Below are 12,502 nucleotides of genomic sequence, written 5' to 3'. Positions count from 1 at the left end.
CGTAACTTGTGAACTGTTGGGGAGAAATGTTTGTTGGTCGACGATTGTAATTCCTCCTTGAAAGGGAAATGCAATCTTCCTGAAGTAGGTCGACACAACTGCAGCCATGGCATATATCCAGGGCCTTCCCAGTAGGATGTTGTAATCAAGGTTTCCGTCGATTACTTCAACATCAATTTCTACTGTTTTTCCCCTTAGTTCAACTTGAAAGTTACTTAAAATCCCGTATGGAGTGTATAATCATCCATCAAATGCTTTTAACATTGTTGATGATCGCGACAAGGGTGGTGAGCCTAAATTTTTCCAGCAATTCATTGACATAATACATGTAGATGCCCCCTCATCAATAATTTTTCGATGAACAGTTTTGTTGAGGGCTTTCACTTGAATAAGGAAAGCTCGTTGAGCTGGTAACTGAGGGTCATATCCTTTATGATTAAAGGATACAAGATTGGAATCCGTTGGGTCAATCCCACCTATTACTGATAATAGATCTTGCTTTTGTGAGAGGCAATTTTGCGGTACCTCAAGTGTCAACATAGTGGACGGTGATTGGGCCAGGTCCTCTACTATATTATAATTCTATGCTACTTTTGCACGAGGATTAAATGTCAATTTGTGTACCACTCCCTTTGGCGGTTTTACCATTGGTTCAGGAATGATGGGTGGCACAACTTCAGTCAAAGTTGTTGTCGCACTACTAGGTCATTCATTAGCCTTGTTATTCGACAACTGTCGATTCCCGTAATCTTTATTTCTTGTCAAAGCATCATTTTGCTGCTTTGAGATAGACAACATAAGCACTTGGGATAGGGAAGCATTTTGGTAGCTTGGTTCCCGGGTTTGGAAACAGATCAGGCAATACCGCTGAGGTTTTTGAACTCTTAAAGAGTTTCTTAACTTCAGCTTTATGCAGACAATCTCTCATCTGATGATACTCATCGCATATCTGACACCCCACAGGGGGTTTCCTTTGCACAGAAGGGTTTGCAGAAGGTTTTTCAGGATATGACCCATCCTGCTTCTTTTTTCTCCCTTTCTTTTTCTTCTTTCCCCCTGGTTGCTTCAGTTGTTTTCCCTTGTCAGTCGACCTGGAATTTACCTCTGAGGCAAGAAGTTCTTCATTTGCATTTTGATCAGAAATCTTACGGGCTTTCTTAGATGTAGCCTTTTTCGATTTCGTGCTTGTCGTACCTATCATGCCATCACCGGCATGAGAGTCTTTGTTTGATTTAGGAGGGGGAGGAACAGAAAATTCCGGTCAAGGAGCATCAAGTATTTTATCGTAAAGCATGTCAGACTGAGCATAGATCAAGTCTAGATATTGTGCACGAGAAATAACTTGCTCTTCAATGACGACTCCTCCCTTTGCCACATCTTCTGTGATAGAAGGTAATAATGACTTAATAAACCATTTAGCTAGTAGCTGAGCAGGAACATACGTTTTTACCATTCTACGATGACGTCACCACTCATGAATATGATCAGATATGTGAGTTGCCGTTGTTTGTTTGAAATTGGTAAGAAGTTCTGTTCCCGTTTCGTACCTTATCGGTAACTGAAAATGGGTTAAAAAGGTTGTGGCTAGGGCACTGAAGTTGTCAAACGAATCTCTGGGCAATTCGATATACCATTTGTCTGCCGGACCAGTTAACGTCCTCTGAAAAAGGCGAAGCCTAATCGAATCATCGTTTAGGGTGTTTGATGAACACCACAGATGAAAGGTCATCACATGATTCGACAGATCTTCACCCGCATTCCCATTAAATTTAGGAATATCTGACGGAAGTTTATGCGGAATCGCCAGCCACCAAGGGGCGTAAGCAATTGGATCATTCGCCAGCCAGTTTAGATCTGGTAATTCTAGAGTTGCTACAAAGGGCAACTGTTGATTCAGGTTAGGCGAAGCATACCCAGGATAAGATGGAATCGCCTGAGCAGTGGGTCTTTGCATACCAGCATAAAGTATTTGATGCTGGTAACTTTGATAAGGTTGATGGGCAGAACCATTATAATATGGTTGTTGATAACCGCTTTGGAAATGCGATTGCCCATTACTTACAAAGACTTGTTGCTCAGGTCCTTGATATGATTGCTGAAATGACAGTTGTTGAGATTGAACCAGCCATGGTTGTTGGACCATTTGCTGTTGCCCAATACTGGATGATTGACCAAGATGAGGATTCATAGTACTTGTTTGAGCCTGAGTCATTCCAGATAAGGAGGCACTAACCTGAGGTTGTGATTGAGTCGTTGAGACAAGAGGCTATTGTATTGCAACCTGAGAAACTCGGGGTTGACATACAACAAGTAACGCTTGTACTTGCGACACAGTCACCATAGCAGGTATAGTGGGAATATTCAACACAAGGTGGACTGGTTTCATTGAATATACAACCCTTGGTTGCTGAGGTAATATTGGTACCCAACCGCTGGATGTAATTCCAGTTTGACCTGAACTTTGTTGTAAACTCCCATATGGTTGTTCTCCGGGAGGGAACAATGAAAAGGCATACTGCCCTCCATATGGTGGCAATCCAGTACTTAAAGGGTAGATTGGCCTTTGAAGACACATTGGATCAATTTGTTGAGTTTCAACATAAGAAATACCAGATGATAATCTGAATGAAGAAATAGGAACCGACCATGTCGTCGAAACAGTCCCTGATTGGACTCCGGCTTGTTGTTGATAACTTGCCGGGACAGATGGTATACCAGCGAACATCATTGGAGTAGCAGTAGAAGGCTCTGCCACTACTGTGTCTGATGACACAGTCCTACATGTCGATGGTTGTTCAGACATATCTAGTCTATCCAAAAGATTTTCTAGCGATTTAGTTTGACTTTCTTCCACAATTGCGGATTACTTGATCAAGTAAAAATTAAAGGGAAATATGTTTCCAAATTAAATGAATTTTAGACGCTTTGACACAACTTGTTTTTTCAATTTTAAAGAGTCGAGAAAAAACAAAAGATGACTCTAGTCACCTTCGATTTTTAATGAGCCTGAAGTGACAAGTGCTCAGATGGACCTTTTCTGTTAAGGAGTCTGAAAAGGAACGAAAGGGACTGCTCTGGAAATCTAGGTAGAGGGATTACCAAACCAATTGTAAAACTGCAGAATACTTTTTACGGTACGACAATCAATCTTCCCGAATGCTGTGTTCAGTGCATTGCGATCGATAGGGCAGCAGACACGACTTCCTATGGATAAAGGATTAAGCCTATTGTGGTCTCCCAAAATATACTCGACGGTACGTGGGAGCACAAGTCTGTACTGGCACTTATCATCTCAAAGTGGAGGAATCACCCAACCATCAGTGAGAACAATAGTTACCAGGCTTTACGACGCCGGAATACGTCTCTAGCCTAGACTTCTAGATGTTGTGCGTTAGGTTCCAAAGCGTTGTTAGATTCATTAAATTTATTTTATAGTTGACCTTGCTTAAGAAATTTTCCTTTCAGGTTCACCACAAGATGTAGATATACAATTCCTAAAATGCAATCTAAGATGATAAACAGTCTTTTATCTTCTTTGTGCAATGAAAATCCTAGCTACTAAGGAAAGAGAGACAATATTCTTTCACAAAGAGCAAATAGCACACACTAAATGCACTGTCCTAAATCAAACCAATCAAACAGTCTAAATGAAAATGCACATGCATGTATTTGTTTTTGGCTTTCTTAGTATGTGAATGGTAAAAAGAAAGCTAATGCACAAATTTGAATTACTTTTCAAGTGACAATTACTAACAAGTTTCTTTTCAATATCAAAAATGGAGACAATCACAACACTTTACGATTTGGAAATGGATACTTGCTTTCGACACTAGAAAAACTACAAATTCAGACCAAATACAATAGTAACAGGGTAATCGACTATCAATAGCAACCAAACTCTTTCCTATGACTGAAAACGACACTTGCGATACTTTCAAATCAAAGGATGACAATACAATTACGTTACTTTTTGTAAAGGAGAACTGAAAATGACTCAACAAATGCACAAAAACATTTACAGTTCTTTTGCACAATGGAGGCAGAATAACAGCAAGGAAAAGGGGTTTCAAACAGAGATATACTAATTACAGGCAGAAAAATTCATGAATAGAACTGAAAAGAATGAATCACAGAAACCAAAACTGAACAATGCCTAGTCTGATCAGCACACCTGTAACACAGGGAATTTGAAATGCAGCACACCTACTACACTCGGGAAGTGCGCTGAATTTCAGATTCACAAAACAGTACCTGCGCTGGGCCAGAGACGAGACTTTGCTTGGGTTTCGGGTCACAGTTTGCAGTTCAGTTCATGGGTTTTGGCTGAGCAAATGGTAATCAGTAAAGCAACAATCAGGGGTAGATCTAAGGAGGTTACTAGAGCTACCACAAAGGGCAATAAGAGAGTTTGTAAATCAATTGTTTAATTTATAAACAAAACCCGGAGATTGACTGAAGCGGCATTTATCTGCTTTGCATTTACATAGCAAATGCAGTTCGAAAGCTACCTAGCTTGACTTCAGGCTCCGTCTGTAAGTTTATAAAATAAACAACAAGGAATATAAAAAAACAACCTAATTCGTCCCCAGCGGAGTTGCCATTTTGTTACAGGGAAAAGTGTCTACAAAGAACTGCTTATCCCACTAAGGTGTGGTAGCTACCTTAGAAACAAACAAAGTAAAGCTACTTTCGTTTTTCCTTTATGAAATATAGATGAGAGAAGAACAAAGAAGACCAACCTTTGTCTTGCGCTAATCTCCTAGTTCGATTCCTCTCTCTCTTGATAGTCTTTCGCTACTTGCTCCCTTGTACGCCCAGCTTCACAGAGTACCTGTAGGATCACAGTAGCATAACACTATACAAGAACATGGATCTATAATCATAAACAATCTAGAATCAGATGTAAATTGACCATACAAATGCATAAAACATAAATGACACAAGAGTATGGAGGAAAACTTGAATAGCTTTTATTGATAAACAAGAAAGAGCCAAGGGAGTTACAACCAGTTTTTCTAACCCAGCATCATCCTCTCAGCAGGTAAGCCCTTCTTCACCTCATACAAAGCTTATATCACCCAACACTATGATTTTGTCTCAAGAAACCAACAGCAATTCCTTACAAGATGCAAAATTCCAGCCCCTAACCTGCTGGATCTCTAGCATGAGAGATCTATATATAGATATTTGCAGAGGTGTGAGTCAGCTCTGGGTTTTTGATTAGTGTCTTCTCTCTGATAGTTCTTGCTTCCACTTGGAGATCTCATTGATCTATTACTCATCCTTGGGCGATTCTGAGAGGCAAGTGTCACAGGAGAAGTTTCTCGAAGTTTCTCGAAGATTCCATGATCATCCACCTCGCAGACTGTCTCTGCCACTTGTCTTTTCTCGTCCATCGCACCCCATAGAAGGGATTTTTGAAATGCAATGCACTTCTTGTGTGTACAAGGTGAGATGCATCGCACCCTGGCCATGGAGCAAGTGAAATGATCCAGTTTTGACGAGTTCTGAGTAGTTTTTCATGGAGAACTTCTGGGAGAAGCTGTAATCAGTTGACCTTGTTCCTTTAGGGGTTAGAACAACACTTTTAGGGACTTAGGAGCCCTTGGTTTATGGAAATTTATGCTTGGGGTTGTAGTGCCCAAAAATGTCTATAACACTTACCTGAGATTGATCGTTTTGAACATGATTTTGTCAAGTAACCACAAAATCCATTGCAAAATCCTGATTCTGAGTTAAATTTGGGAAATATTTCTCAAACAGTTCCTATTGACATTTCAGGTAAACCTGGAATTGTTGAAAACATTCATATAGGTGCCTCCTGTATGGAAGATGAATTTCAAACATATAAGGCCCTATTTCAAGAATTCCGAGACGTGTTTGCCTGGTCATATGAAGAAATGCCAGGAATTGACCCAACAATTGTTGTTCACAAAATCAAAACTTACCCGGATGCTAAACCCATCCGGCAACGTTTGTGTTAGATTCACCTGGGAAAAGTTGCTGCTATTAAAGCAGAATTTGAAAAATTACGTAAAGCAGGTTTCATTTATCTGATTCCCTTAACGGATTGGGTATCGAATATTGTTCCTGTTAACAAAAAGCGAGGAACAATAAGAATATGTATCGATTATAGGGATATTAATCGAGCCTGTCCCAAAGACAATTATCCGACTCCCTATATCGATCAAATCATTGATGATTGTGCCGACAGTGAAATATTCTCCTTTATGGATGGTTTTTCCGGTTATAATCAAATCAACATTCTACCTGCTGATAAACCAAAAATGGCTTTCATTTGTCCATGGGGGACATTTGCTTATTGCAAATTACCTTTTGGGCTAAAGAACACCAGAGCAACTTTTCAAAGAGCTATGTCTTATGCGTTTCATGACATCAAGCAAATTGTGCAACCTTATGTCGATGATTTACCTGCTCATTCATTACGTAGAGCCAATCATCTTATTCATTTACGAGCAATCCTTATGAGATGTAGGCATTATCAAATTAGGTTGAATCCACACAAATGTGTTTTCTGTATAGAAACGGGTCATTTACTGGGATTTTTTTTTTCGAAAGCTGGCATTCGTGTCGATCCCTTGAAGGTTGAAGCTATTGTCAAATTGCCTCCTCCTTCGACTCTTCGCCAACTCCAAAGTTTGCAAGGGAAAGCAAATTTTTTATGTTGATTCATTCCTAACTACGCCGAGATAACAAAGGATTTTACCAGGTTGTTGAAACAGAATACTCCATTCTTTTGGGATGAGATAGCTAACAAATCTTTTGATGCACTTAAACACGCGTTGACCCATGGACCATTATTGCATCCTCCCAACTACAACTAGGACTACTTCTTATATCTCGCCGCTTCTCATTCCACCATTGGAATGGTGTTAGTTCAGGAAGATGAATTCAGTAGTGAACATGTGATTTATTACCTTAGTCGAACCTTGAATCCGACTGAGCTAAAATATTCACATGTGCAGAAATTGGCTTTGGAAACTATTTAAGCTGTCCAACGATTTCTTCATTACATTTTACTATGCAAAACTACTGTAATTTCCGACTGTAACCCTATGATCTATATTTTGACAAAATAACTGCTAGGTGGCAAGTATTCCAAATGGATTGTTATCCTGCAGGAATTTGACTTGGAGTTTGAAAAATCTAAGTCAAAGAAATCTTTATTTTTTGCGGAGTTAATGTGTGACTTCCCGCATGCTTATATTGAAATTGTGGTGGAAGAGCCCATCGCGGACGAATCCTTGTTTCTAATCAGCACTCTTGATCCATGGTATGGAGATATCATAGTTTATCTCCAAACCCAATCCTTTCGGCCTAAAATTTCGAGATCTCAGCGTCGGAAAACACATTTCCAATCCCAACAATACAAAATTATTGGAGATACACTTTATCATCGTGGGGCAGACTATATTTTCCGACGTTGTTTAACTCATGAGGAAGCTGAAAGGGTTCTAAATTACTATCATTCTGGAGCATGTGGTGGTCATATGTCTAGGTTTGCCACAGCCCAAAAGATATTGTGCACTAGATATTTCTGGCCATCTTTGTTTAAAGATTGTATTGACGTGGTCCGAAAATGCCACAACTACCAAATTTTTGATCGAAAGATGCGCGCTCCACCTGCTCCTCTCCACCCTACAATTTTCGTCGGTCCTTTTGCAAAATGGGGTATCGATTTTATTACATGTGACCCTCACTCAGTCTAGGGTATGCGTATATCATCTTTGCGGTAGATTATTTTACCAAGTGGGCCGAGGCGATGCCTACATTTTCGGAAGACAGCAAAACTGCTGCGATTTTCATTTTCAATCATATAATTACTAGATTTAGTGTTCCACATGTGATTAACACTGATCATGGGCATCATTTTCAAAACATTATGATGACTGAACTAACAGATTAGCTTGGCCTGCGTCATGATAGTTCTACTCCATATTACCCATAGGCTAATGGTTTGGTTGAAGCCATCAACAAAGTTCTAGTCATTATGATCTGACGAATCATTGGGATTCATAGGTCGAATTGGCATAACATGTTATTTTCAACGCTTTGGGCATATCGAACATTAGTAAAAGCATCAACTGGTTTCACTCCTTTCCAACTAGCTTACAGTTTGGAAGTTGTGTTACCCATTGAATGCGAAATCATGTCATTGCAAATGGCCATAGAATTACTTCCAGCCACTTCCGAAGAGGAGAAATGTTTGTTGTACTTGGCTCAGCTAGATGAGAATCAACGTGATGCTACACTAGCAATTGAAACTCATGCCAAACGTATTAAAGCTCAATACAGTCAAAATGTTACACCTCATAATTTTTCGGAAGGAGACCTAGTCTTACTGTACAATCAAGCAAATGATAAGCTAGGCATTGGAAAAGTCGTACCCATGTGGCATGGTCGTTATGTTGTCAAGCAAAAGCTGGTAAAAGGGGCCTATGAATTTGTAGATTTTGATGGTGTCTCTTTAGGTAAACCCAGAAATGGTCTTTACCTGAAAAGATATTATTCTTAAATCTGGGTGTGGAGATTTTAGTTAGATTAGTTTTCTTTCTAGCTGGTGTGTTTTAGATTAGAAAAGTGTGCTTAGTTGAGAGAGTGTTTTTGTCATTATTCCTGCTTATCTTCATTTTACTCTTGATATTGCAGATGTCGACGTCTCTTCAAACATATATTGGTTTCGCTGATGGTGCTTGTCATAATACACGGAACATCTCTTCTGCAGCTTGGGTAATCTATTCACCCTCTGATGAGTTAGTATCTATGCATGGGGTAAGCCTCGGTCAAACAATGAATAACATTGCAGAGTATAGTGCAATGATTGAGTTATTATTTGAATCCATTTCATTTGGGATTCAGAGTTTGATTGTGAGGTTAGATTTTGCACTCGTTGTATTGCAGCTTAATAGAGTTTATGCCATTAGAAATCCGGTGTTATTGAGATTACTTTTGAGAGTTCATCTCTTGGAACGTGAATTTGACTATATTGAATATCAACATATTCCAAGATATTTAAATACATTAGCAGATGCAATTTCTTCTCGAATGTTAAGTAGACATTTTCAATAATCAAATAGTAAGTTTAAAAACATTTCATAACATGTTTTACAAGATATCCAGTAATAGTGATAAAGCATAGCGTAGAAGTGTGTCAAATATACATCGTCTTCGATCATAGGTTGAAAAAAACCTTATGATCGGAAAAAATGATAGTACAAAAAGTAAAAATGTCATATGAGTATACAACAGGCAATCATCCTAGTGGGCTCCAGTATTGCAGCAATAATGCTGCAACTCCTGGGACTCCCTTCTTTACTCTTATCAACCCGGTAGTTCGTAACAAACTTGGAAGCGACGGTGCTGTATGCACAAGTACTAGCTCTTGCCGCAGCTCTCACTTAGTCAGCTGGCACAAGTCTGCTAGGGGTTCAAGACAACTTCTGTGAGCTCTTAGAAGAAGCTTTGTAACTGATGGATGGAAGCTAACTCAAAGGAAGTTGATCTACTTGCAGAAAGAAACTGAAAGCCAAAGGGCAACATAAACCCTAGCAAACCCTAATTCTACCAGCTAGTCTCACTGATGCAGAGGAGAGGATGCAAACTATTGAAAGAGATGCCATTACTTCTACAAAGGTAAAATGCACATGCCTATGCTATCTCTATCTGAAGAACACATCTTTTTTTATTTTTGAATAAGTTATCAGAATTATCATACATGTTCTTTTAACTGGCTTTTTATTGTGCAGGGGTGGATCAAGGAAGGGGAATGCATGGAAAAGGTTTGGAAGGCTCAAAGAAGGTCTAAGGAGTCCCTAACACCCCTCCAGAGAGTTTCACAAAGTATGGTTATCCAACAACCTCACTTATGAGCTTCTACAGGAAGTCTGCAGGGGTTCTACAGGATGTTTCAGGGATTTCTACAGGATGTTCAGAAATTTCTATAGGATGTTCTAAAATTTGGATTTTGGAGGATGGGTGAGTGAAAGAGGATGCATGAATGGATAGGGAGGTAGGGTAGGGGTCTGAGATGATCCAGTGACTGATGGATGAAGTGATGAGAGGATGTGGAAAGCTAACTTGACTTAAGGAAGGCTAAGGCAATGGAAGAGCAAGAAGGTAGGGTTACATGGACATAAGAGTAGTTGTGAGACAAGGGAGCTAACTAGGAGATGGAGCAGCTGGGCTGGACGAAGCTTAGGTGGATGAGAGAAAGACATATATGCCCTGCACAGTGTGTACTTAACTGAATCAACCAAATCCTGCATACAATCAAAATCTTGGCTAATCTATCCTAACTGTCAACAAAACAAATGAACAACAGCTTTATTTCCAAAGAGAACCATGTACAACACTTAATCAAAGAAACATCTAAAAAGGTCTAAACGCATGACTAAATTCTACAAATGAAGACATTACACCAACGATTGCATGGTCAAGCAAACTAGTGTTTTTGTTGGGTAGCACTGTTTCCACAATTCCAGCCCCTGATCCAATAAGGGAGAGGTGAAACTGAGAGTGTAGGCAACCCTTTTTTTCTGGAGCTTTATCAATTATTATCTTATCAATCTATTCTACACATCTGAAGCAATTCTATTCCTCAATAATGACCTATTTAACCAACACAACTAAATCTTGCTCAACAAAACCCTGTTTCAAAAGCAAAAAAGGAAAATCACAGTGCTTAAAGGAAAGATAACAATACAAAGAAGGAGGCCCTAGGCTCTCAGGTTGGGCCCAACCCTGAGAGCTATGGCTCCTATAAAAAACTTAGAGCTGATATCAAATCTGACTGCTTCCCATTATCAAAAAATAATCATAAGTCAAGAGTTATGCCAATGATGGCTACAAAAGAAAAAAACAGAGCTAGCAGCCTGTAGTGCAAAATATGCAAGAATTTTTTCCAAAAGTCCTTTTAGAAGGCTGAGGCCTTAACATTTATACACCACGAGGCCCTAGCTGGCCTCCTAAATCTATGGGACTTGGCTACCCAAACTGTGAGTGAACAGCTCCTTCCAAGAAATTTGTTTGGCTGCCTTCTAGATCCGGTTTTGGTGGCCTTTGGAGCTCGGAGTTGGGGGTGAAGATCTCGAGGGAGGCTATTTAATGCCATAGACAACCCCCCTATGAATCGTCAACCTAAGCTTGGCTGTCTCCTAGCCCATGTCTGCTCCGTTTTGCTCCAACATGTGTCAAAAAATCCTGAAATGAGCACGTGTTAGCCACCTAGGAATAGTGACTACCCTTATTCGTACAAATGACATAAACATACTAAAAAATAATGCATAAGTTATGAAAAATGAAGGATTGAACAAGGGTAGTTAGGCGAAATGAGCCCAAAATGTTACCAAATTTGGGGCTTATCACATCCTATCACTGGCAATGATCACGATAAGAAACCACTGTACAGGCCACCCTACAAAGGAACCTCCTAAAAGGTCCTGGGACCCCAATCACATAGCGCTGTAGCCTAAGAGGAATGTCATCTATGGTAGTCTTTGGAATGTCTGCTGTCAAATGCTCTAGATGATTTTCCAATTCGGCTAGGGTCTCTTTAGATTCGTCCCGTGGGGCTGGTGCTACTGCAGCTGGTTGTTTCCTCTCATAAGGCCGGAGAGTGGCTGGTCGCCGTGGACCTACTTCTGCATTTGAAACTTTTACTATCAGTTTTGGGACGATTTAAAAAAAATAAAATTAAATTAGAAAATGTTGAAAATGATTTTACCTAAGTCATCCCATTGCTCTCCTGGTGGAAGAGCCATGTCTGGGTCACCACGATAATCCATCCCAGCATAAGGAAAATCTTGAATCGCAAAAACTTAGTTTTCTAGCCAATGAAAATACTCAAGAGGAAATCAAACAACCTCTGAACCCTCCTCAGGATGATGGGTCATAACTGCAACCTAACGCATCAGCTTGGGCTCTCGAGGAAGTCCAGCTTCAACGGAAAGATGTTATGGGACCAACATTGGGACCCTCTCTAGACCAAAGCTTACAACTAAGAAACCATATCCAAAGTTTTTCAGTTGTTCGTTCTTTTCTCTAGTGATTTGGCCTTTTACATTAGCCAACACAGCTTCGCACCAGTTGAAGACGGTGCCTCTAAAACAGTCTACTGCCATCCGCATTTGGGATCCGGTGGGCATATGTAGTGCTGCACTTCCACAGAGTATGGTGACAGTAAATGCAATCACTTTGAGTTCAAGACGGGAGATGGGTTTGATGTTAATCCCTTTGTCCTTGGTTTGGTCGTTACAAAACTCTAGCCGGAGGCTATCGACAGACTGGCCACCTGGCCTAGTCCCAAATAGAGTCAATTGTTCACCTCTCTTGGGAAAACCAGTCAAAAAGTAAATGTCCTCTGGCTCCATTTCGAGCTGGTGGCCACCAATAATGAAACACTGGTCCTGTACATTCCACCTGTCCACCAGCCACTGCAGAAAGTCTACTTGGGCCCTCATGCCAGGTATGGCCCAGAATTTAA

Source organism: Pinus tabuliformis, chromosome 6, assembly GCF_031772625.1.
Source record: "Pinus tabuliformis cultivar Carrire ecotype Pingquan chromosome 6, CPIR1, whole genome shotgun sequence".
NCBI lineage: Eukaryota > Viridiplantae > Streptophyta > Pinopsida > Pinales > Pinaceae > Pinus > Pinus tabuliformis.
Note: the sequence above shows the minus strand (reverse complement) of the source record.